The sequence below is a fragment of the Pleurodeles waltl genome, chromosome 10, assembly GCF_031143425.1.
Source record: "Pleurodeles waltl isolate 20211129_DDA chromosome 10, aPleWal1.hap1.20221129, whole genome shotgun sequence".
NCBI lineage: Eukaryota > Metazoa > Chordata > Amphibia > Caudata > Salamandridae > Pleurodeles > Pleurodeles waltl.
Window position 1 is genome coordinate 1,044,464,663 of NC_090449.1, and position 22,997 is coordinate 1,044,487,659.

A 22,997-nucleotide genomic window follows, 5' to 3' on the forward strand; every position below is an offset into this window, starting at 1 on the left:
AAAGGAGGAGTCACTCGGTCCCGTGACTCGAAAGACTTCTTCGAAGAAAAACAACTTGTAACACTCCGGCCCAACACCAGATGGCGAGTGTAGGAAGTTGGCTCTGTATGTGCTATTTCAAAGTAAGGAATAGCATGCACAGAGTCCAAGGGTTCCCCTTAGAGGTAAAATAGTGGTAAAAAGAGATAATACTAATGCTCTATTTTGTGGTAGTGTGGTCGAGCAGTAGGCTTATCCAAGGAGTAGTGTTAAGCATTTGTTGTACATACACCTAGACAATAAATGAGGTACACACACTCAGAGACAAATCCAGCCAATAGGTTTTTATATAGAAAAATATCTTTTCTTAGTTTATTTTAAGAACCACAGGTTCAAATTCTACATGTAATAGCTCATTCGAAAGGTATTGCAGGTAAGTACTTTAGGAACTTCAAATCATCAAAATTGCATGTATACTTTTCAAGTTATTGACAAATAGCTGTTTTAAAAGTGGACACTTAGTGCAATTTTCACAGTTCCTAGGGGAGGTAAGTATTTGTTAGGTTAACCAGGTAAGTAAGGCACTTACAGGGCTTAGTTCTTGGTCCAAGGTAGCCCACCGTTGGGGGTTCAGAGCAACCCCAAAGTCACCACACCAGCAGCTCAGGGCCGGTCAGGTGCAGAGTTCAAAGTGGTGCCCAAAACACATAGGCTAGAATGGAGAGAAGGGGGTGCCCCGGTTCCGGTCTGCTTGCAGGTAAGTACCCGCGTCTTCGGAGGGCAGACCAGGGGGGTTTTGTAGGGCACCGGGGGGGACACAAGTCCACACAGAAATTTCACCCTCAGCGGCGCGGGGGCGGCCGGGTGCAGTGTAGAAACAAGCGTCGGGTTCGCAATGTTAGTCTATGAGAGATCTCGGGATCTCTTCAGCGCTGCAGGCAGGCAAGGGGGGGGTTCCTCGGGGAAACCTCCACTTGGGCAAGGGAGAGGGACTCCTGGGGGTCACTTCTCCAGTGAAAGTCCGGTCCTTCAGGTCCTGGGGGCTGCGGGTGCAGGGTCTCTCCCAGGCGTCGGGACTTTAGGTTCAAAGAGTCGCGGTCAGGGGAAGCCTCGGGATTCCCTCTGCAGGCGGCGCTGTGGGGGCTCAGGGGGGACAGGTTTTGGTACTCACAGTATCGGAGTAGTCCTGGGGTCCCGCCTGAGGTGTTGGATCGCCACCAGCCGAGTCGGGGTCGCCGGGTACGGTGTTGCAAGTCTCACGCTTCTTGCGGGGAGCTTGCAGGGTTCTTTAAAGCTGCTGGAAACAAAGTTGCAGCTTTTCTTGGAGCAGGTCCGCTGTCCTCGGGAGTTTCTTGTCTTTTCGAAGTAGGGGCAGTCCTCAGAGGATGTCGAGGTCGCTGGTCCCTTTGGAAGGCGTCGCTGGAGCAGGATCTTTGGAAGGCAGGAGACAGGCCGGTGAGTTTCTGGAGCCAAGGCAGTTGTCGTCTTCTGGTCTTCCTCTGCAGGGGTTTTTCAGCTAGGCAGTCCTTCTTCTTGTAGTTGCAGGAATCTAATTTTCTAGGGTTCAGGGTAGCCCTTAAATACTAAATTTAAGGGCGTGTTTAGGTCTGGGGGGTTAGTAGCCAATGGCCACTAGCCCTGAGGGTGGGTACACCCTCTTTGTGCCTCCTCCCAAGGGGAGGGGGTCACAATCCTAACCCTATTGGGGGAATCCTCCATCTGCAAGATGGAGGATTTCTAAAAGTCAGAGTCACCTCAGCTCAGGACACCTTAGGGGCTGTCCTGACTGGCCAGTGACTCCTCCTTGTTGCTTGCTTTGTTCCCTCCAGCCTTGCCGCCAAAAGTGGGGGCCGTGGCCGGAGGGGGCGGGCAACTCCACTAAGCTGGAGTGCCCTGCTGGGCTGTGACAAAGGGGTGAGCCTTTGAGGCTCACCGCCAGGTGTCACAGCTCCTGCCTGGGGGAGGTGTTAGCATCTCCACCCAGTGCAGGCTTTGTTACTGGCCTCAGAGTGACAAAGGCACTCTCCCCATGGGGCCAGCAACATGTCTCTGGTGTGGCAGGCTGCTGGAACTAGTCAGCCTACACAGACAGTCGGTTAAGTTTCAGGGGGCACCTCTAAGGTGCCCTCTGTGGTGTATTTTACAATAAAATGTACACTGGCATCAGTGTGCATTTATTGTGCTGAGAAGTTTGATACCAAGCTTCCCAGTTTTCAGTGTAGCCATTATGGTGCTGTGGAGTTCGTGTAAAACAGACTCCCAGACCATATACTCTTATGGCTACCCTGCACTTACAATGTCTAAGGTTTTGCTTAGACACTGTAGGGGCACAGTGCTCATGCACTGGTACCCTCACCTATGGTATAGTGCACCCTGCCTTAGGGCTGTAAGGCCTGCTAGAGGGGTGTCTTACCTATACTGCATAGGCAGTGAGAGGCTGGCATGGCACCCTGAGGGGAGTGCCATGTCGACTTACTCATTTTGTTCTCACCAGCACACACAGGCTGGTAAGCAGTGTGTCTGTGCTGAGTGAGGGGTCTCTAGGGTGGCATAATACATGCTACAGCCCTTAGAGACCTTCCCTGGCATCAGGGCCCTTGGTACCAGAGGTACCAGTTACAAGGGACTTATCTGGATGCCAGGGTGTGCCAATTGTGGAAACAATGGTACATTTTAGGTGAAAGAACACTGGTGCTGGGGCCTGGTTAGCAGGGTCCCAGCACACTTCTCAGTCAAGTCAGCATCAGTATCAGGCAAAAAGTGGGGGGTAACTGCAACAGGGAGCCATTTCTTTACACAAGCCCCCCCCAGCCCACAGGCCAGGAGACTCAGCCAACGCTGGAAGAGTCTTCCTAGTCTGTCAGGCGAGGAAGAGTAGAGGAAATGGCTGGTTTGTTGCAGGGCCTACTCTGCCTTACATCCTCCTGTTCAGGTCATTCCCTCTGGGGAACTGACCCACTTCCACAGTGATAGGACCTAGTCTGAACTGCCTCTTGTCTGTGCTTTTTATGTCTTCACCCATTCTCTCTATTTTGAGGTCAGAGGTATCCACCTCTGCTAATCTTATCTTAGCCAGGGTCACCCCTAGCTTACCCAAAGAGGTTACCCAGAGCTGGAGTAACCCCACCATGACCAACAGGGTCAGGGGGCCTAACTTGTTATTTGGCATGGGGTCAGACCACCAGGCCAAGGATAGTGCAGCCATAAAGGCTAACACCCAGCAGAGGCCACTGACAGCTGTCAGTGCCCAGAACCACACCTTTAGCTCTTCACCTAGAAGGGAAGGGGCTAAGTTACAGGCTTTTTTGGGTTCAGGGTGCCTGTCTGCTGTATTAGAGTGGGGGGTCACCACATCTTGTAGTAAACACCCTTCTTCCACTCTTTCTTCTGTTAGCTGAGGAGCCACCCACTCGGGCTTAACAGTTGCCTGACTAGCCAGGACTTCTTGTGGGTCAGGTTGGACTTTATCAGAGCCATTTTTGGAGTTCTCCCCTACTGGAGCAGAATCTCCTTGGCTTGCTGGAACCTTGGCTAAAGGTTGTCCACCTTTCCTACTCTGTTTCCTTTTCTTTTTCTTCTGGGGCCTACTTGCATTTACTGCAGAGGCAGGACTTCCAGAATCCTTGGGAGAGGACTGGCACTGGACCAGTTCCTCTCTTGGGCTCTGACTAACCTCTGGGTAGTCATTTCCAAGGAGACAATCAAGGGGGAGGTCTGTACTGACTACTACCCTTCTCCAGCTAAGAGTGCCACCCACTTCTATGGGTACTAAAGCCACAGGCCTCTTAGTGACCCTGTCTAGGCTAACTCTTACCCTGGCAGTCTCACCTGGGATGTACTGGTTTGAGAGCACCAGCCTGTCATGCACAATAGTGTGACTGGCACAAGTGTCTCTCAGGGCAGTGGTTGGGATTCCATTCACCAGTAGGTGGTGGAAGTGTCTACTTCCCTCTGGAATCTCCAACTCACCTGTTGGGCCCTGTTTCCAGTTGAAGGCTATGAAGACCTCCTCATCTGAGGAGTCATCTCCCATGGCTACACTGGTTACCCCTGGAATTTTGTTCTGGGGTTTGTTTTTGGGACAAGAAGTGTCCTTGGTGTGGTGCCCAGACTGTTTACAGTTGTGGCACCATGCCTTAGTGGCATCCCAGTTCTTACCCTGGTACCCACCTTTGTTTTGGGTTGTGTCTTGGGGCCCACCCACCTGTTCTGGTTTTTGGGGGCCTACAGAGGACTCTTTTTCTTTGTTTCTAGTGTCACCCACTTTCTCCTGGGGAGTTTTTGTAACCCCTTTCTTTTGGTCACCCCCAGTGGAAGTTTTGGTTACCCTAGTCTTGACCCAGTGGTCTGCCTTCTTTCCCAATTCTTGGGGAGAAATTGGACCTAGGTCTACCAGATACTGATGCAACTTTTCATTGAAGCAGTTACTTAAAATGTGCTCTTTCATAAACAAATTATAAAGCCCAACATAGTCACACACTTCATTTCCAGTTAACCAACCATCTAGTGTTTTTACTGAGTAGTCTACAAAATCAACCCAGGTCTGGCTCGAGGATTTTTGAGCCCCCCTGAATCTAATTCTATACTCCTCAGTGGAGAATCCAAAGCCCTCAATCAGGGTACCCTTCATGAGGTCATAAGATTCTGCATCTTTTCCAGAGAGTGTGAGGAGTCTATCCCTACACTTTCCAGTGAACATTTCCCAAAGGAGAGCACCCCAGTGAGATCTGTTTACTTTTCTGGTTACACAAGCCCTCTCAAAAGCTGTGAACCATTTGGTGATGTCATCACCATCTTCATATTTTGTTACAATCCCTTTGGGGATTTTTAGGATGTCAGGAGAATCTCTGACCCTATTTAAGTTGCTGCCACCATTGATGGGACCTAGGCCCATCTCTTTTCTTTCCCTTTCTATGGCTAGGAGCTGCTTTTCCAAAGCCAATCTTTTGGCCATCCTGGCTAACTGGATGTCCTCTTCACTGGAGTTATCCTCAGTGATTTCAGAGTTGTTGGTCCCTCCTGTGAGGGAACCAGCATCTCTGACTATTATTTGTGGAGTCAGGGCTTGAGAAGCCCTGCTCTCCCTAAGTAGGACTGGAGGGGGGGAATTTCCCTCCAAGTCACTATCTTCATCCTCTGAGTTGCCATCCTCAGAGGGGTTGGCCTTTTCAAACTCTGCCAAAAGCTCCTGGAGCTGTACTTTGGTAGGTTTGGGGCCCATTGCTATTTTCTTTAGTTTACAGAGTGACCTTAGCTCTCTCATCTGTAGATGGAGGTAAGGTGTGGTGTCGAGTTCCACCACATTCACATCTGTGCTAGACATTTTGCTTCTAAAAGTTGGAATACTTTTTAAGAATCTACAACTGGTTCTAGAATCTAATTCAAACTTTTACAAACTTTTAAACTCTAAAAGAAATGCTAAACAGGATCTAACACAAGGCCCTAGCAGGTCTTTTAAGAATTTAGAAAACTTTTCAAATTGCAAAAATCAATTTCTAATGACAATTTTGGAATTTGTCGTGTGATCAGGTATTGGCTGAGTAGTCCAGCAAATGCAAAGTCTTGTACCCCACCGCTGATCCACCAATGTAGGAAGTTGGCTCTGTATGTGCTATTTCAAAGTAAGGAATAGCATGCACAGAGTCCAAGGGTTCCCCTTAGAGGTAAAATAGTGGTAAAAAGAGATAATACTAATGCTCTATTTTGTGGTAGTGTGGTCGAGCAGTAGGCTTATCCAAGGAGTAGTGTTAAGCATTTGTTGTACATACACCTAGACAATAAATGAGGTACACACACTCAGAGACAAATCCAGCCAATAGGTTTTTATATAGAAAAATATCTTTTCTTAGTTTATTTTAAGAACCACAGGTTCAAATTCTACATGTAATAGCTCATTCGAAAGGTATTGCAGGTAAGTACTTTAGGAACTTCAAATCATCAAAATTGCATGTATACTTTTCAAGTTATTGACAAATAGCTGTTTTAAAAGTGGACACTTAGTGCAATTTTCACAGTTCCTAGGGGAGGTAAGTATTTGTTAGGTTAACCAGGTAAGTAAGGCACTTACAGGGCTTAGTTCTTGGTCCAAGGTAGCCCACCGTTGGGGGTTCAGAGCAACCCCAAAGTCACCACACCAGCAGCTCAGGGCCGGTCAGGTGCAGAGTTCAAAGTGGTGCCCAAAACACATAGGCTAGAATGGAGAGAAGGGGGTGCCCCGGTTCCGGTCTGCTTGCAGGTAAGTACCCGCGTCTTCGGAGGGCAGACCAGGGGGGTTTTGTAGGGCACCGGGGGGGACACAAGTCCACACAGAAATTTCACCCTCAGCGGCGCGGGGGCGGCCGGGTGCAGTGTAGAAACAAGCGTCGGGTTCGCAATGTTAGTCTATGAGAGATCTCGGGATCTCTTCAGCGCTGCAGGCAGGCAAGGGGGGGGTTCCTCGGGGAAACCTCCACTTGGGCAAGGGAGAGGGACTCCTGGGGGTCACTTCTCCAGTGAAAGTCCGGTCCTTCAGGTCCTGGGGGCTGCGGGTGCAGGGTCTCTCCCAGGCGTCGGGACTTTAGGTTCAAAGAGTCGCGGTCAGGGGAAGCCTCGGGATTCCCTCTGCAGGCGGCACTGTGGGGGCTCAGGGGGGACAGGTTTTGGTACTCACAGTATCGGAGTAGTCCTGGGGTCCCGCCTGAGGTGTTGGATCGCCACCAGCCGAGTCGGGGTCGCCGGGTACGGTGTTGCAAGTCTCACGCTTCTTGCGGGGAGCTTGCAGGGTTCTTTAAAGCTGCTGGAAACAAAGTTGCAGCTTTTCTTGGAGCAGGTCCGCTGTCCTCGGGAGTTTCTTGTCTTTTCGAAGTAGGGGCAGTCCTCAGAGGATGTCGAGGTCGCTGGTCCCTTTGGAAGGCGTCGCTGGAGCAGGATCTTTGGAAGGCAGGAGACAGGCCGGTGAGTTTCTGGAGCCAAGGCAGTTGTCGTCTTCTGGTCTTCCTCTGCAGGGGTTTTTCAGCTAGGCAGTCCTTCTTCTTGTAGTTGCAGGAATCTAATTTTCTAGGGTTCAGGGTAGCCCTTAAATACTAAATTTAAGGGCGTGTTTAGGTCTGGGGGGTTAGTAGCCAATGGCCACTAGCCCTGAGGGTGGGTACACCCTCTTTGTGCCTCCTCCCAAGGGGAGGGGGTCACAATCCTAACCCTATTGGGGGAATCCTCCATCTGCAAGATGGAGGATTTCTAAAAGTCAGAGTCACCTCAGCTCAGGACACCTTAGGGGCTGTCCTGACTGGCCAGTGACTCCTCCTTGTTGCTTGCTTTGTTCCCTCCAGCCTTGCCGCCAAAAGTGGGGGCCGTGGCCGGAGGGGGCGGGCAACTCCACTAAGCTGGAGTGCCCTGCTGGGCTGTGACAAAGGGGTGAGCCTTTGAGGCTCACCGCCAGGTGTCACAGCTCCTGCCTGGGGGAGGTGTTAGCATCTCCACCCAGTGCAGGCTTTGTTACTGGCCTCAGAGTGACAAAGGCACTCTCCCCATGGGGCCAGCAACATGTCTCTGGTGTGGCAGGCTGCTGGAACTAGTCAGCCTACACAGACAGTCGGTTAAGTTTCAGGGGGCACCTCTAAGGTGCCCTCTGTGGTGTATTTTACAATAAAATGTACACTGGCATCAGTGTGCATTTATTGTGCTGAGAAGTTTGATACCAAGCTTCCCAGTTTTCAGTGTAGCCATTATGGTGCTGTGGAGTTCGTGTAAAACAGACTCCCAGACCATATACTCTTATGGCTACCCTGCACTTACAATGTCTAAGGTTTTGCTTAGACACTGTAGGGGCACAGTGCTCATGCACTGGTACCCTCACCTATGGTATAGTGCACCCTGCCTTAGGGCTGTAAGGCCTGCTAGAGGGGTGTCTTACCTATACTGCATAGGCAGTGAGAGGCTGGCATGGCACCCTGAGGGGAGTGCCATGTCGACTTACTCATTTTGTTCTCACCAGCACACACAGGCTGGTAAGCAGTGTGTCTGTGCTGAGTGAGGGGTCTCTAGGGTGGCATAATACATGCTACAGCCCTTAGAGACCTTCCCTGGCATCAGGGCCCTTGGTACCAGAGGTACCAGTTACAAGGGACTTATCTGGATGCCAGGGTGTGCCAATTGTGGAAACAATGGTACATTTTAGGTGAAAGAACACTGGTGCTGGGGCCTGGTTAGCAGGGTCCCAGCACACTTCTCAGTCAAGTCAGCATCAGTATCAGGCAAAAAGTGGGGGGTAACTGCAACAGGGAGCCATTTCTTTACAGCGAGCTATTGCAGAACATGCGAATCTACTGCGACTGATGCCACGAACAGATGTACACTGGGTAAGTGACATTTTCATTTCTTACTATTTAGGCCTAATGTCTACAAGTATGAAATAGAGCAAAAGCTGCGAAGTTTTATTTAAATAAGTGTAAAAATATCTCGGTAATTGTAAAGGTTATTGTATAAAGTCATCTTACTAGATCTATTGTTGTATAACATTCACTCTAAAGCTTTCCTTGACCTTCTAAGACTTCACAGCGTGGTGTTCTGTTACCATCCCAATGATGTAAAGGTGGCCAAAATGCTGTGCACTCCCTCCAGCGACTTTTGGGTTCAGATGCTGCAAATAGTTTTTCTTTGAATAAATGTTTTCGGTTTCACGGTAACTCATGGCCTCGCCCCTGAAACTCCCAATGCACCAGGACATTTATGTCAGCTTGAGTTTTTTTTTTTTTCTGCTTGCATGTGGTTAACGTGCATCTTTTTGCGAGCGCACCGGAGCACTCCAACAGCAAAGCTCAACACTGAAACAACAAAACGCTGAATTTAACACGATCACCTTGTCTGGGCGAGGGGTCAGCTTGCATAATGACCTATGTGGGGAGAGGTATTGAGCACGCATCATTTAAATTCTGCCCTATTTGCAACAGCTCCTGTGGTCCGCCCAGCAACCGGTCTCTAATCTCTACCTCCTGAGGGACCATAACGTCCACCTGGCCGGCTTGTAAAGCTTTTCAGTGCAAAATGACCACCTAGCAGTGAAGCGATAGATGCTGTATGTATTATAGGATAAAGCGCCAAAGGAACTTTTTCTGACAAAATGGATGCGCTGTGGGGAGCGGAATCCTGAATATATCCCCTTGTATGACTTTGGGGGCCATTTTTCTCCGTGGTTCTCAATAAAACCCACTCCTGGGGTAAAGACCATGCCTAGAGTTCACCAACACCACACTGAGTATATCCCCTCTTTTTTTTTTTTTATCCCCAAGGAAGACAGGACATTGTGGCCAATACTCCATCTCGGACCACTTGATCAGTGTTAGGTTAGAGCACTTCAAGATAACAACTCTCCTGGAGATCATTCTGCTGCTCTTAGCCAAGCACTAGATGGTGACCCCCAGTCTCAAGGACGCTTGCTCACCCAGCTCTCCATCAGTACACTAGGTTTGTAATAAGAAAAGTTCATTATCAATTCTGAGTCCTACTTACAGAAGTCCCTCCAGTAGTTGGTACATGTCTGGCATTGGTAGCACAGCATATATGAGGCAACTGCACTCTTGTCTTCATACCTGTATGACTGGCTGGTAAAGTGCAGCAGCCGAGTGCAGAGCCTCACTCACACTCACGAGCTATTCCACTCCTCCACTCATTGGGATTCACAGTTAATGCCGACAAGTTTCACCTCTGCCCTTAAAAAATGCAGCCATTCTTTGAAGCTATATTTAGCACAATTAAAGGCAAAGCATATTCCAGCAACATCTGTGGGCTACGCCATGTAGTGCATGAACCACTCCTACTGTGTAAGCCGGGTCGAGGGGAGATGGGTGACTACAACAGCCTTTGCAGGATCACTCTGGAAGCCTTAATCTTGAAGTGTGAGAGAAGAGTATGTAATCTAATGTGATGTTGGGTATTTGTTTTTCTTTCAAGATCCAACCTTTAAAACATGGGTACTTTGGACAGAGCCTATTGCTTTCTGGAATGTTTGCTGCAGTAAATTGTTTTGCTCTTTTACCAAGGCAGCCGGTACCTTTTTTCCTTCTATCTGCAAATAAGACACTGTAGGCTTACACTTGCAATACAATTGCTATGAAACTGAGGAATGATGACAGAAAAGGCCGAATTGAAGTGTCTCCCTTAGCAGTTTGCTCTCTGGTGGAGATGCCATGACAAATTCCCTTGAAGCGAAATCTGATCTGACCTCAGTAGCATTGTATTGAGATGACTGGTTGCATGATTGGCTATCTTTATTGGTTATGGTTATAAGAATTCATCTGTTGAGCATGTATGGAAATATGGGTCATAATATGTTGGTTCCAAAATATCGTCTGTAGAAGTAATGAAAATATGCATACTGCATGTGTAACTTTTCGTTTTTCCAATGTTTCCCCTTCAAACCGCCCCCTTTATTTTTGGGGAGAACCCCTACTCATTCTTACCTGAAATTGACTAACCCCTCCTTTTTTACTTAGCACATTGTCTCTGTTTCTAGGGTGGTGAAGTAATTGCAGTAGATTGAGTACCCTCAAGGTTATACGTTTGCAACGTTCACCTACTTTGCTGGGTGCCCCGTCTTGAAATTCTCACTTCTTTGTCCCTTTGTACTACACTTCAGGAAGACAATTCATCCAATTCAAATTCCACATACTCATTTTCTGTGAAAAAGAATTTAGTGTTTGCACTCACAAAATGTGAATGTAGTCTTGCACATCAAATGTTTTATTTGTGCAAAACTTGCGGACTACCGAACCTGAAATTTTGTGGAACGCTTATCCCATATTTTGATCAGAAGCTGGAAGCTGGCCCAACTTGTTTGCTCGAGTATTTGGTACATGTCTGGCATTGGTAGCAGCATATGAGGCCACTGCACTCTTGTCTTCATACCTGTATGACTGGCTGGTAAAGTGCAGCAGCCGAGTGCAGAGCCTCACTCACACTCACGAGCTATTCCACTCCTCCACTCATTGGGATTCACAGTTAATGCCAACAAGTTTCACCTCTGCCCTTAAGAAAATGCAGCCATTCTTTGAAGCCATATTTAGCACAATTAAAGGCAAAGCATATTCCAGCAACAAGACAGGGTAACGTTTCAGAGGCTGCTTCCCCTCCTCCAGACATTGCATCCTCTGACAGGAAGAATAATTCAATTAGAAATGATGGCTCTCGCATTGCAAACGTTTTGGACAGCCAATTGCACATTTGCCATCTGCAAGATTACCTTATGTGAAAAGGGTCACAAGCAACTGTGCAGTGAGAAGAACCAGTGTTGGTGGAGCCCAGTGACTGACCAACTCAAACATGTTAATGGGCAAGGCCATTCCTCATCTCCCAGTCACGAGCGACCATCAGCACTGACGCCTCTCTGGAGTGGGAGCACACAAGGACCATCTTAAAGCCCAAGGGCCGGTGCTCTCCCCAGCAGTTGTTCCTGCGCATCACAGGATCTGATGGCGGTTGTTAGCTCTGCTAGCACTTACAAACATGAAGGGGTACACCCTCCCCATAGTTGTCCAAGCTAGCAAGGACGAATTGGGTCTGTGCCATTTGTCACTGTCGTAGTTTGGACTCTTGCTCTGAGCAAGACTGCTGGTTAAAGGATGACAGTACTTTTGTTTGTAGGCGACTGAGTCTTTCCTACAACAAGTCACAACTGTTGTCCCAACCTTACTAGCTCACTAGCAGCACCTCACCAGAAACACTATAGTAAAAAGGTGATTTATGGCAGTCGTTAACGCATGGACTCAAAATAAGATATCTCAGGGAATGTCGTGGTTAAACGGAGATTGCCCTTTTCTCACAGATATGTCTCATACAAACACAGGCAATGACACAGATGCAGTAAAGTTATAATAGCTTTTTATTTAACATAACTGCAATTTGCGACAAGTTGCATGGACTGCAATGTTAAGGATAATGAATATAGCAAGTAACAGTATTGTGAAGAAGAGTCATTGTTATGAAGACCCCCACCATTTTGCAATACATGAAAGAGATATATAAGATCGAATATGCCCTATTACCCTAATGTGAATAGGCCTAACCTCCTACCTAAAGGAGAGCTGGGTTTGCTAAACCTAATCTGCCAAAGCCGTGTCCATGAGAGGAGCCCCCAACCCTTGTTACCTTGGAATGAGGTCTCTATCTCAGAATCCGTAGGGACACGAAAACTGGGTCAGCGTCAAGACGACTGCAGCATCGGTATCAGCGATGGTGGCGATGCCCTCTGGTCGGAATCCCTCTCATTATCTGTCTAAAGTGTGATGTATTTATACAGATCTACAAGGTCCCTTGATGTAGGTGTTATTCATAACAATAGATAACAGGCATGCTTGGGACGGCAATTAATATCAACAATCCCTCGAAAGTATAGAGAGGGGAAAATCTCTAAGTGTGAACACCTACTGTTTGTTTGTCTTTGGTGCTTGATCTTGGCGCGGTGACACTGATAATGAAACTCATAACAAGTGGCCTAACTATAAACAAGGCAGCCATCTTAGAAGAAATAAATAATTAAATGGGCTAAGACAGAGCAAGCTAAGTAGGTTAAAAGTCACTAGGTGATGGGGGCACGAGTCTACAAGCCAGCGGCGAAGCTAACTCCTGCTATCCCATTAAAACAAACTAGGACTCACTACATCACTAGGTCCTCCTTCCGGGAGTGGGCAATGATTTTGCATACCTGCTCAGCTCAACGCATCAAATCAAACACGAATGACAATTCAACATCCTTTGTGCTCTTTCAGCACTTGCAGCAGGCTAGACCTCTTAGCTATCCACAAGAATGCAAACTGCCAAGCTTCACCAACAAGTACCCACACTCGAATCTGTGATCAAAGCACTGTGGATCAACATATAGCGCTTACTCCTACCGCGCGCGCACACACACACACACACACACACACACACACACACCTGCTCATTCACACACACACACACACACACACACACACACACACACACACACACACACACACACACACACACACACACACACACACACACACACACACACACACACACACCTGCTCATTCCAGATGGTAATTAGGAAAATGTGGCAAGCACCAATGAAAGCTAATCCTTAATGCTTGAACCTGGGGGCATAGCAGCTATGGAACTATCTCCTTCTGGAACGCGATCTAAACTGGAGTCTGTACCGGTTGTGGTGCTTGTGAGTTTTGAGAAAGGTATCACAAGCAGCCATGAAACTGAAACCTCTTTAAAGAAAAACAACTTGCAAAGTCAACATTAGATGCAGGAGTGTGCTTAGCATATGAAACTACAGCACTGCAAGCTGCAAACTGTTTGAAGCATTTGCTCAACATCGGAGGCACGCAAACCTACAATTGCTAATCTCAAATGAAAGGGCCTGTGCGTATCCATACCTGGCAAAGTGACTTTTCTGAGGACATTCTTTAGAAATGTCCAGACTGCATGGAATAGTGATGCGCTTATTTTTTCTTATGAGTACAAAGTAGTAATCCACTTTTAGCAACACACAAAAGTGAATAACATGAGGAGAAAGATGGTGCGGGCACATGCAGCATTGTGGATTCCTGGTCAACCTCGTGCTCGTTTTCTTGATGTTGCGTGTGTTAATTATTGATGGTTGCACTGAAAACATTTTGAAATAAAAAAACATTTTAATATATACATGCTGTGCAAAGCTCGCCATCTAGTGTTGGGCTCTGAGTAGTACAACTTGTTTTTCTTCGTAGAAACTGTTCAAGTCACGGTATTGAGTGACTCCTCCTCTCGGTAATACTGCACATGGGCATAGTCTTTTGTTAGATTGTTTCTCTTCGTTGTCTGGTTCGGACGTGTGTTCCTCTCACTCTGAGTTCTTGGCTCCATACAGTCTAACACTTTCAGTCTTTATCATCGTCGGTATTGTTTTCGATTGCGTATTCCTCAATACTTAATTTTTCGGTTCCATTTCTACATTCAGAATCAACTTTTTCCAGCCTTCGGTGCGGAAACAGGCCCTAACGTGACATCTAAGTACACAGACCTAATGGAACGTGCTCCATTTCGGTTTTGCCCTCAATGCCACTCAAAATGTCCACACACTGACCACCACCAGGTGTGTATTTTGTGTCTTTCTCCTGACCACAACGAAAAGACCTATGAAGCATGCCGCTCTTTTCGATCAAAGAAGACAATTAGAGATCGAAGAGCTCGTCTGTTGGAAATGGCGCCTCAACATCCAAATGGCACACCAGACATCTGCGACAAGCATGCACTAGAAGAATTGGAACAGGAGGGGGCTTTTTCCATTGAAGAATCGGACTCTGATGTGCAGTCGGACGTCAAGAGTCAACAATTACAGACAGTGCAAACTGTGAGTAAAATTACCCCTTTTCCATCGACCAAAACACCATCAAGAGAGGTCACTGGTCCGCTGCTGCCTTCCAGCCATGTTCGGATCCGAGATTCCACTGCATTCCACCTCTGCACCGAAAAAAGCCAAAGAGATCTTCAGCATTGACCTCCTGTGCCACTGTTTTGTCTCTGACAAGACCGAAAATACATGGTGCTTCGGTGCCGGCAACTTCAGTAGCGACCACTTCGTCACCAAAAAATAAAAAACATCCTGCTACAATTTCGGGGCTGAAAATTTTCTGTCCACACAAAAGACCTTGGGACTGAAAATATCAGAAAAGACTTTCAGTGACTTTGGATAGTCTATAACCACCAATCACAGGTGGAACCAATTCTAGAAGTCATAGATGCTCTGTAGTGCCAACTTCAAGTTCAACAAACATTTGCAAAGCAGCGGGTCTAGCAATATGTTGAGCTAGAGCTATTAGCGTTGTAAACTCCTAACCGGACTTTTCTTGCCACGTTAAATGGAAAGAAAAAAAAAAGAAAAAACCAGCGCGCTGCAAAATAAAGAGAAAAAGTAGTCTAGAAACCATACGGAAAACATGGAGCCTCGTCTGTTTTCAGTAGTTTTCCCATGCTCTTGAGGAGGACTAAACACCAGAAAAGGCATGATGTATGCATGCCTTTCACGAATGAAAACAAGCAGAGTTTAAAAGGCAAGCCAACAAACTAATGAAAGTGACTGGTGTAACATGGTGTGGTTAAAATCCCCCTAAAGAGAGATTAGAAGAGGGACGGAGCACTTTGCGCTCGCCTCTAAAAAGGAAGCGGGTGGATTATAGCATCACCTCTGCCAACTTTAAAGAGGAAATTAGGTTTCCAAGAGTCTTGATTCCTCTCCTCCTCTAAAAACGACTACCAAAGAAAATACTTTTTCTTACTCACACTTGTCCACACGCTTGTCCACACGCTTGTCCACACGCTTGTCCACACGCTTGTCCACACGCTTGTCCACACGCTTGTCCACACGCTTGTCCACACGCTTGTCCACACACTTGTCCACACACTTGTCCACACACTTGTCCACACACTTGTCCACACACTTGTCCACACACTTGTCCACACACTTGTCCACACACTTGTCCACACACTTGTCCACACACTTGTCCACACACTTGTCCACACACTTGTCCACACACTTGTCCACACACTTGTCCACACACTTGTCCACACACTTGTCCACACACTTGTCCACACACTTCTCCACAACAGTCTCCTCCACCAACATCTCCCCCCTCCCTTAGGGTTCATACCACCTAGTTTATCACCCTGTGGGGCTCAAGATTTAGGGGATACATTAGATGAGCAGGACCCCTGGGCTGAGTATGATCCGGATCCTAATATGCCAAATGATCCAGATCTTTACCCAGCTAGACTGTCTCCACCTCAGGATTCAACAGGTTATAGCCAGAGCAGCAACATTTCTCTACGTACGTATGTAAACTGATCCAATAGAGGAGGCTTTTTTTTATTTGACACCCTTGGCGCAACACAAGGAAGGTCAATTCCTCCCAATGCTTTTGGGCATGCTCAGAGATGCAGATTACATATTTAAAGAGCCTGTATGATCAAGGGATATCCCTCTCAGAGTGTATAAAATACAGGCTGCACCCACTGATCGTTTATTTATAAAAACACAGATCCCTCCAGACTATTGTTTCCCCTACTCTGCGCAACAGGAGATGCACCTCCTGATAACGAAAGTAAAAAATTAGATGCAGCATGGAAAAAAGTGGCAGCTCAAGCACCCATTCACTGGGGATAACAACGCTTGTGCATTTGCAATTCGCATTATGATACAGCTCACTGGAATGCCATGGAGGAGCTTTTACAATACCTACCAAAAGAGCATTGAAAAGGGGGGTAGAAATTGTAAATGATTGGGCGCCATGCCTGGCTCAGATGTTCAGAGTTTAAACCAGAAGTACAGCAGGCAGTTTTAAACATGCCCTTTGATAAACAGCATTTCTTTGGGCTGCAAGTGGATACCATGCTTGAAAAATTAAACAGTCAGTCAAACTGCCAAAGCTATGGGAGCTCTGAAAGCCAGCACACATAGGGGTACTTTTCATCACGCCGAATTTGCAAGGGGCTTTCGATCATCTAAGGAACATTCTTCTTATCAAACAAAGCCGACCTCTCAATACACCAGAGGTTACATTAGAGGATCATATAAAGGCAACAATAACCAAGGAAGATGAAAACCATCTACAGCAAGTGGTTCCTCATCCACCACTAAACAATGATTTAAAACAAAACGTAACAACCCACACCACTCCTGTAGGGGGAAGGTTACACCATTTGTACGCCCAATGGTCTCAAATTACCACAGATCAATGGGTACTTCAAATTATCCAAAAATGGTTACTGTTTGGAGCTCATTTCCACTCCACCAATTATACGCCCTTGAACTCACAAACTCATCTCACTCTTCTCATAGACGAAGTACATTGGCTATAGAGCCAGTACCATTACAATAGCATGGAACAGGAGTTAACTTCCTGTAATTTCTAATACCCAAAAAAGACTGGTCTCTGAGATCAATAGTAGATCTCAGACCCATAAACCACTACATCCTATCCGAAGACTTTCATATGGTCACTCTTCAGGATGTTATTCCCCCTATTACAACAAGGCGACTTCATGACAGCGTTAGGCCTAAAAGACGCTTACTTTCACATTCTCATTTATCCTGCACACTGCAAACACCTAAGATTTATAGTTGCAGGAAAACGTTACCAATTCCAAAGTATTACTATTCGGAGGCACAATCAGTCCCAAAGTATTCACAAAATGTCTCACAGTAGTTGCAGCACTTCTCAGAAGAAAACAATTTCATGTTTTTCCTTATTTAGACAAATGACTAATCAAAGCTAACTCATTCACACAGTGTCAAAGCCACACTCAAACTACAATTTGTCTCCTACACACTCTGGGGTTCACCATAAACGACATCCAATCTCATCTGCAACCTCTACAGATAGAACCCTATCTAGGAGCTATCCTCAACACAGTTAGGACTAGCATTTCCCAACTCAGCCTGAGTTCAGGCGTTTCAATCATTAATTGCTACATTAAAACAGAACAGAACCAAACATACAGTAAGAACTGTTATGAAACTGTTAGGGATGATGGCATCTTGTATTGCCATAGTACCTCATGCCAGACTTCACATGCGTCTTCTTCAACAATGTCTCTCTTGTCGTTGGCACAGGGTCAAATGGAAGAGCTAGTGTTGTTGGATTGCCATGCTTATCACTCTCTGCATTGGTAGAACACCACAAACCTTATGAATGGGCGGCCCTTTTTAGAACTGTGCCCCAGATCACTCTCAACTGATGCCTCAAACACTGGTTGGGGAGCTCATCTCCTCAACTTCACAGTTCAGGGGATATGGGACAATACTCAGCGGTCTCTTCACATCAATTACCTGGAACTGCAAGCAGTTTTCTTAACAATGAAAGCGTTCCATTCACAATTGCAACACAAGACAGTGTTCATACGTACAGACAACATTGTTGCCATGTTCTGTCTTCAAAAACAGTGGGTGACTGTAGGAAGTTGGCTCTGTATGTGCTATTTCAAAGTAAGGAATAGCATGCACAGAGTCCAAGGGTTCCCCTTAGAGGTAAAATAGTGGTAAAAATAGATAATACTAATGCTCTATTTTGTGGTAGTGTGGTCGAGCAGTAGGCTTATCCAAGGAGTAGTGTTAAGCATTTGTTGTACATACACATAGACAATAAATGAGGTCCACACACTCAGAGACAAATCCAGCCAATAGGTTTTGTATAGAAAAATATCTTTTCTTAGTTTATTTTAAGAACCACAGGTTCAAATTTAACATGTAATATCTTGTTTGAAAGGTATTGCAGGTAAGTACATTAGGAACTTTGAATCATTTCAATTGCATGTATACTTTTCAAGTTATTCACAAATAGCTATTTAAAAAGTGGACACAGTGCAATTTTCACAGTTCCTGGGGGAGGTAAGTATTTGTTAGTTTTACCAGGTAAGTAAGACACTTACAGGGTTCAGTTCTTGGTCCAAGGTAGCCCACCGTTGGGGGTTCAGAGCAACCCCAAAGTTACCACACCAGCAGCTCAGGGCCGGTCAGGTGCAGAGTTCAAAGTGGTGCCCAAAACGCATAGGCTTCAATGGAGAGAAGGGGGTGCCCCGGTTCCGGTCTGCTTGCAGGTAAGTACCCGCGTCTTCGGAGGGCAGACCAGGGGGGTTTTGTAGGGCACTGGGGGGGGACACAAGCCCACACAGAAATTTCACCCTCAGCGGCGGGGGGGCGGCCGGGTGCAGTGTTAGAACAGGCGTCGGGTTCGCAATGTAAGTCAATGAGAGATCAAGGGATCTCTTCAGCGCTGCAGGCAGGCAAGGGGGGGCTTCCTCGGGGAAACCTCCACTTGGGAGAGGGACTCCTGGGGGTCACTTCTGCAGTGAAAGTCCGGTCCTTCAGGTCCTGGGGGCTGCGGGTGCAGGGTCTTTTCCAGGCGTCGGGACTTAGGTTTCAGAGAGTCGCGGTCAGGGGAAGCCTCGGGATTCCCTCTGCAGGCGGCGCTGTGGGGGCTCAGGGGGGACAGGTTTTGGTACTCACAGTCGTAGAGTAGTCCGGGGGTCCTCCCTGAGGTGTTGGTTCTCCACCAGCCGAGTCGGGGTCGCCGGGTGCAGTGTTGCAAGTCTCACACTTCTTGCGGGGAGTTGCAGGGTTCTTTAAAGCTGCTTCTTGAAACAAAGTTGCAGTCTTTTTGGAGCAGGTCCGCTGTCCTCGGGAGTTTCTTGTCGTCGTCGAAGCAGGGCAGTCCTCAGAGGATGCAGAGGTCGCTGGTCCCTTTGGAAGGCGTCGCTGGAGCAGAGTTCTTTGGAAGGCAGGAGACAGGCCGGTGAGTTTCTGGAGCCAAGGCAGTTGTTGTCTTCTGGTCTTCCTCTGCAGGGGTTTTCAGCTAGGCAGTCCTTCTTCTTGTTGTTGCAGGAATCTCATTTTCTAGGGTTCAGGGTAGCCCTTAAATACTAAATTTAAGGGCGTGTTTAGGTCTGGGGGGTTAGTAGCCAATGGCTACTAGACCTGAGGGTGGGTACACCCTCTTTGTGCCTCCTCCCAAGGGGAGGGGGTCACAATCCTAACCCTATTGGGGGAATCCTCCATCTGCAAGATGGAGGATTTCTAAAAGTTAGAGTCACCTCAGCTCAGGACACCTTAGGGGCTGTCCTGACTGGCCAGTGACTCCTCCTTGTTGCTTTCTTTGTTCCCTCCAGCCTTGCCGCCAAAAGTGGGGGCCGTGGCCGGAGGGGGCGGGCAACTCCACTAAGCTGGAGTGCCCTGCTGGGCTGTGTGTAGGAAGTTGGCTCTGTATGTGCTATTTCAAAGTAAGGAATAGCATGCACAGAGTCCAAGGGTTCCCCTTAGAGGTAAAATAGTGGTAAAAAGAGATAATACTAATGCTCTATTTTGTGGTAGTGTGGTCGAGCAGTAGGCTTATCCAAGGAGTAGTGTTAAGCATTTGTTGTACATACACATAGACAATAAATGAGGTACACACACTCAGAGACAAATCCAGCCAATAGGTTTTTATATAGAAAAATATCTTTTCTTAGTTTATTTTAAGAACCACAGGTTCAAATTCTACATGTAATATCTCATTCGAAAGGTATTGCAGGTAAGTACTTTAGGAACTTCAAATCATCAAAATTGCATGTATACTTTTCAAGTTATTCACAAATAGCTGTTTTAAAAGTGGACACTTAGTGCAATTTTCACAGTTCCTAGGGGAGGTAAGTATTTGTTAGGTTAACCAGGTAAGTAAGACACTTACAGGGCTTAGTTCTTGGTCCAAGGTAGCCCACCGTTGGGGGTTCAGAGCAACCCCAAAGTCACCACACCAGCAGCTCAGGGCCGGTCAGGTGCAGAGTTCAAAGTGGTGCCCAAAACACATAGGCTAGAATGGAGAGAAGGGGGTGCCCCGGTTCCGGTCTGCTTGCAGGTAAGTACCCGCGTCTTCGGAGGGCAGACCAGGAGGGTTTTGTAGGGCACCGGGGGGGACACAAGCCCACACAGAAATTTCACCCTCAGCAGCGCGGGGGCGGCCGGGTGCAGTGTAGAAACAAGCGTCGGGTTTGTAATGGAAGTCAATGGGAGATCTAGGGATCTCTTCAGCGCTGCAGGCAGGCAAGGGGGGGCTTCCTCGGGGAAACCTCCACTTGGGCAAGGGAGAGGGACTCCTGGGGGTCACTTCTCCAGTGAAAGTCCGGTCCTTCAGGTCCTGGGGGCTGCGGGTGCAGGGTCTCTTCCAGGCGTCGGGACTTAGGTTTCAGAGAGTCGCGGTCAGGGGGAGCCTCGGGATTCCCTCCGCAGGCGGCGCTGTGGGGGCTCAGGGGGGACAGGTTTTGGTACTCACAGTCGTAGAGTAGTCCGGGGGTCCTCCCTGAGGTGTTGGTTCTCCACCAGCCGAGTCGGGGTCGCCGGGTGCAGTGTTGCAAGTCTCACGCTTCTTGCGGGGAGATTGCAGGGTTCTTTAAGGCTGCTCCTTTGGATAAAGTTGCAGTCTTTTTGGAGCAGGTCCGCTGTCCTCGGGAGTTTCTTGTCTTTTTCGAAGCAGGGCAGTCCTCAGAGGATTCAGAGGTCGCTGGTCCCTTGGAAGGCGTCGCTGGAGCAGAGTTCTTTGGAAGGCAGGAGACAGGCCGGTGAGTTTCTGGAGCCAAGGCAGTCGTCGTCTTCTGGTCTTCCTCTGCAGGGGTTTTCAGCTAGGCAGTCCTTCTTCTTGTAGTTTGCAGGAATCTAATTTTCTAGGGTTCAGGGTAGCCCTTAAATACTAAATTTAAGGGCGTGTTTAGGTCTGGGGGGTTAGTAGCCAATGGCTACTAGCCCTGAGGGTGGGTACACCCTCTTTGTGCCTCCTCCCAAGGGGAGGGGGTCACAATCCTAACCCTATTGGGGGAATCCTCCATCTGCAAGATGGAGGATTTCTAAAAGTTAGTCACTTCAGCTCAGGACACCTTAGGGGCTGTCCTGACTGGCCAGTGACTCCTCCTTGTTGCTTTCTTTGTTCCCTCCAGCCTTGCCGCCAAAAGTGGGGGCCGTGGCCGGAGGGGGCGGGCAACTCCACTAAGCTGGAGTGCCCTGCTGGGCTGTGACAAAGGGATGAGCCTTTGAGGCTCACCGCCAGGTGTTACAGCTCCTGCCTGGGGGAGGTGTTAGCATCTCCACCCAGTGCAGGCTTTGTTACTGGCCTCAGAGTGACAAAGGCACTCTCCCCATGGGGCCAGCAACATGTCTCTAGTGTGGCAGGCTGCTGGAACTAGTCAGCCTACACAGATAGTCGGTTAAGTTTCAGGGGGCACCTCTAAGGTGCCCTCTGTGGTGTATTTTACAATAAAATGTACACTGGCATCAGTGTGCATTTATTGTGCTGAGAAGTTTGAAACCAAACTTCCCAGTTTTCAGTGTAGCCATTATGGTGCTGTGGAGTTCGTGTTTGACAGACTCCCAGACCATATACTCTTATGGCTACCCTGCACTTACAATGTCTAAGGTTTTGTTTAGACACTGTAGGGGTACCATGCTCATGCACTGGTACCCTCACCTATGGTATAGTGCACCCTGCCTTAGGGCTGTAAGGCCTGCTAGAGGGGTGTCTTACCTATACTGCATAGGCAGTGAGAGGCTGGCATGGCACCCTGAGGGGAGTGCCATGTCGACTTACTCGTTTTGTCCTCACTAGCACACACAAGCTGGCAAGCAGGGTGTCTGTGCTGAGTGAGAGGTCTCCAGGGTGGCATAAGACATGCTGCAGCCCTTAGAGACCTTCCTTGGCATCAGGGCCCTTGGTACTAGAAGTATCAGTTACAAGGGACTTATCTGGATGCCAGGGTCTGCCAATTGTGGATACAAAAGTACAGGTTAGGGAAAGAACACTGGTGCTGGGGCCTGGTTAGCAGGCCTCAGCACACTTTCAATTGTAAACATAGCATCAGCAAAGGCAAAAAGTCAGGGGGCAACCATGCCAAGGAGGCATTTCCTTACACAACCCCCCCCCCCCCCCCCCCCCCCCCCAAACGAAAGAGGATGAGACTAACCTTTCCCAAGAGAGTCTTCATTTTCTAAGTGGAAGAACCTGGAAAGGCCATCTGCATTGGTATGGGCAGTCCCAGGTCTGTGTTCCACTATAAAGTCCATTCCCTGTAGGGAGATGGACCACCTCAACAGTTTAGGATTTTCACCTTTCATTTGCATCAGCCATTTGAGAGGTCTGTGGTCAGTTTGAACTAGGAAGTGAGTCCCAAAGAGGTATGGTCTCACCTTCTTCAGGGACCAAACCACAGCAAAGGCCTCCCTCTCAATGGCACTCCCAACGCTGCTCCCTGGGGAGTAACCTCCTGCTAATGAAAGCAACAGGCTGGTCAAGGCCATCATCATTTGTTTGGGACAAAACTGCCCCTATCCCATGTTCAGAGGCATCAGTCTGCACAATGAACTGCTTAGAATAATCTGGAGCTTTTAGAACTGGTGCTGAGCACATTGCTTGTTTCAGGGTGTCAAAGGCCTGTTGGCATTCCACAGTCCAGTTCACTTTCTTGGGCATTTTCTTGGAGGTGAGTTCAGTGAGGGCTGTCACAATGGATCCATATCCCT

The 22,997-nt window shown here is 47.8% G+C and overlaps 1 protein-coding gene and 1 non-coding gene across 3 annotated transcripts in view; both read left to right on the forward strand.

Moving 5' to 3' along the window:
• Window positions 1–22,997, forward strand: part of TOP2B (DNA topoisomerase II beta) — a 485,217-nt gene that overhangs the window by 115,756 nt on the left and 346,464 nt on the right. The gene's annotated exons all lie outside the window — the stretch shown is intronic.
• Window positions 10,071–10,183, forward strand: LOC138262529 (small nucleolar RNA SNORD89). Its single transcript, XR_011199251.1, has one exon. It is a non-coding gene; the product is annotated as a small nucleolar RNA SNORD89 (small nucleolar RNA).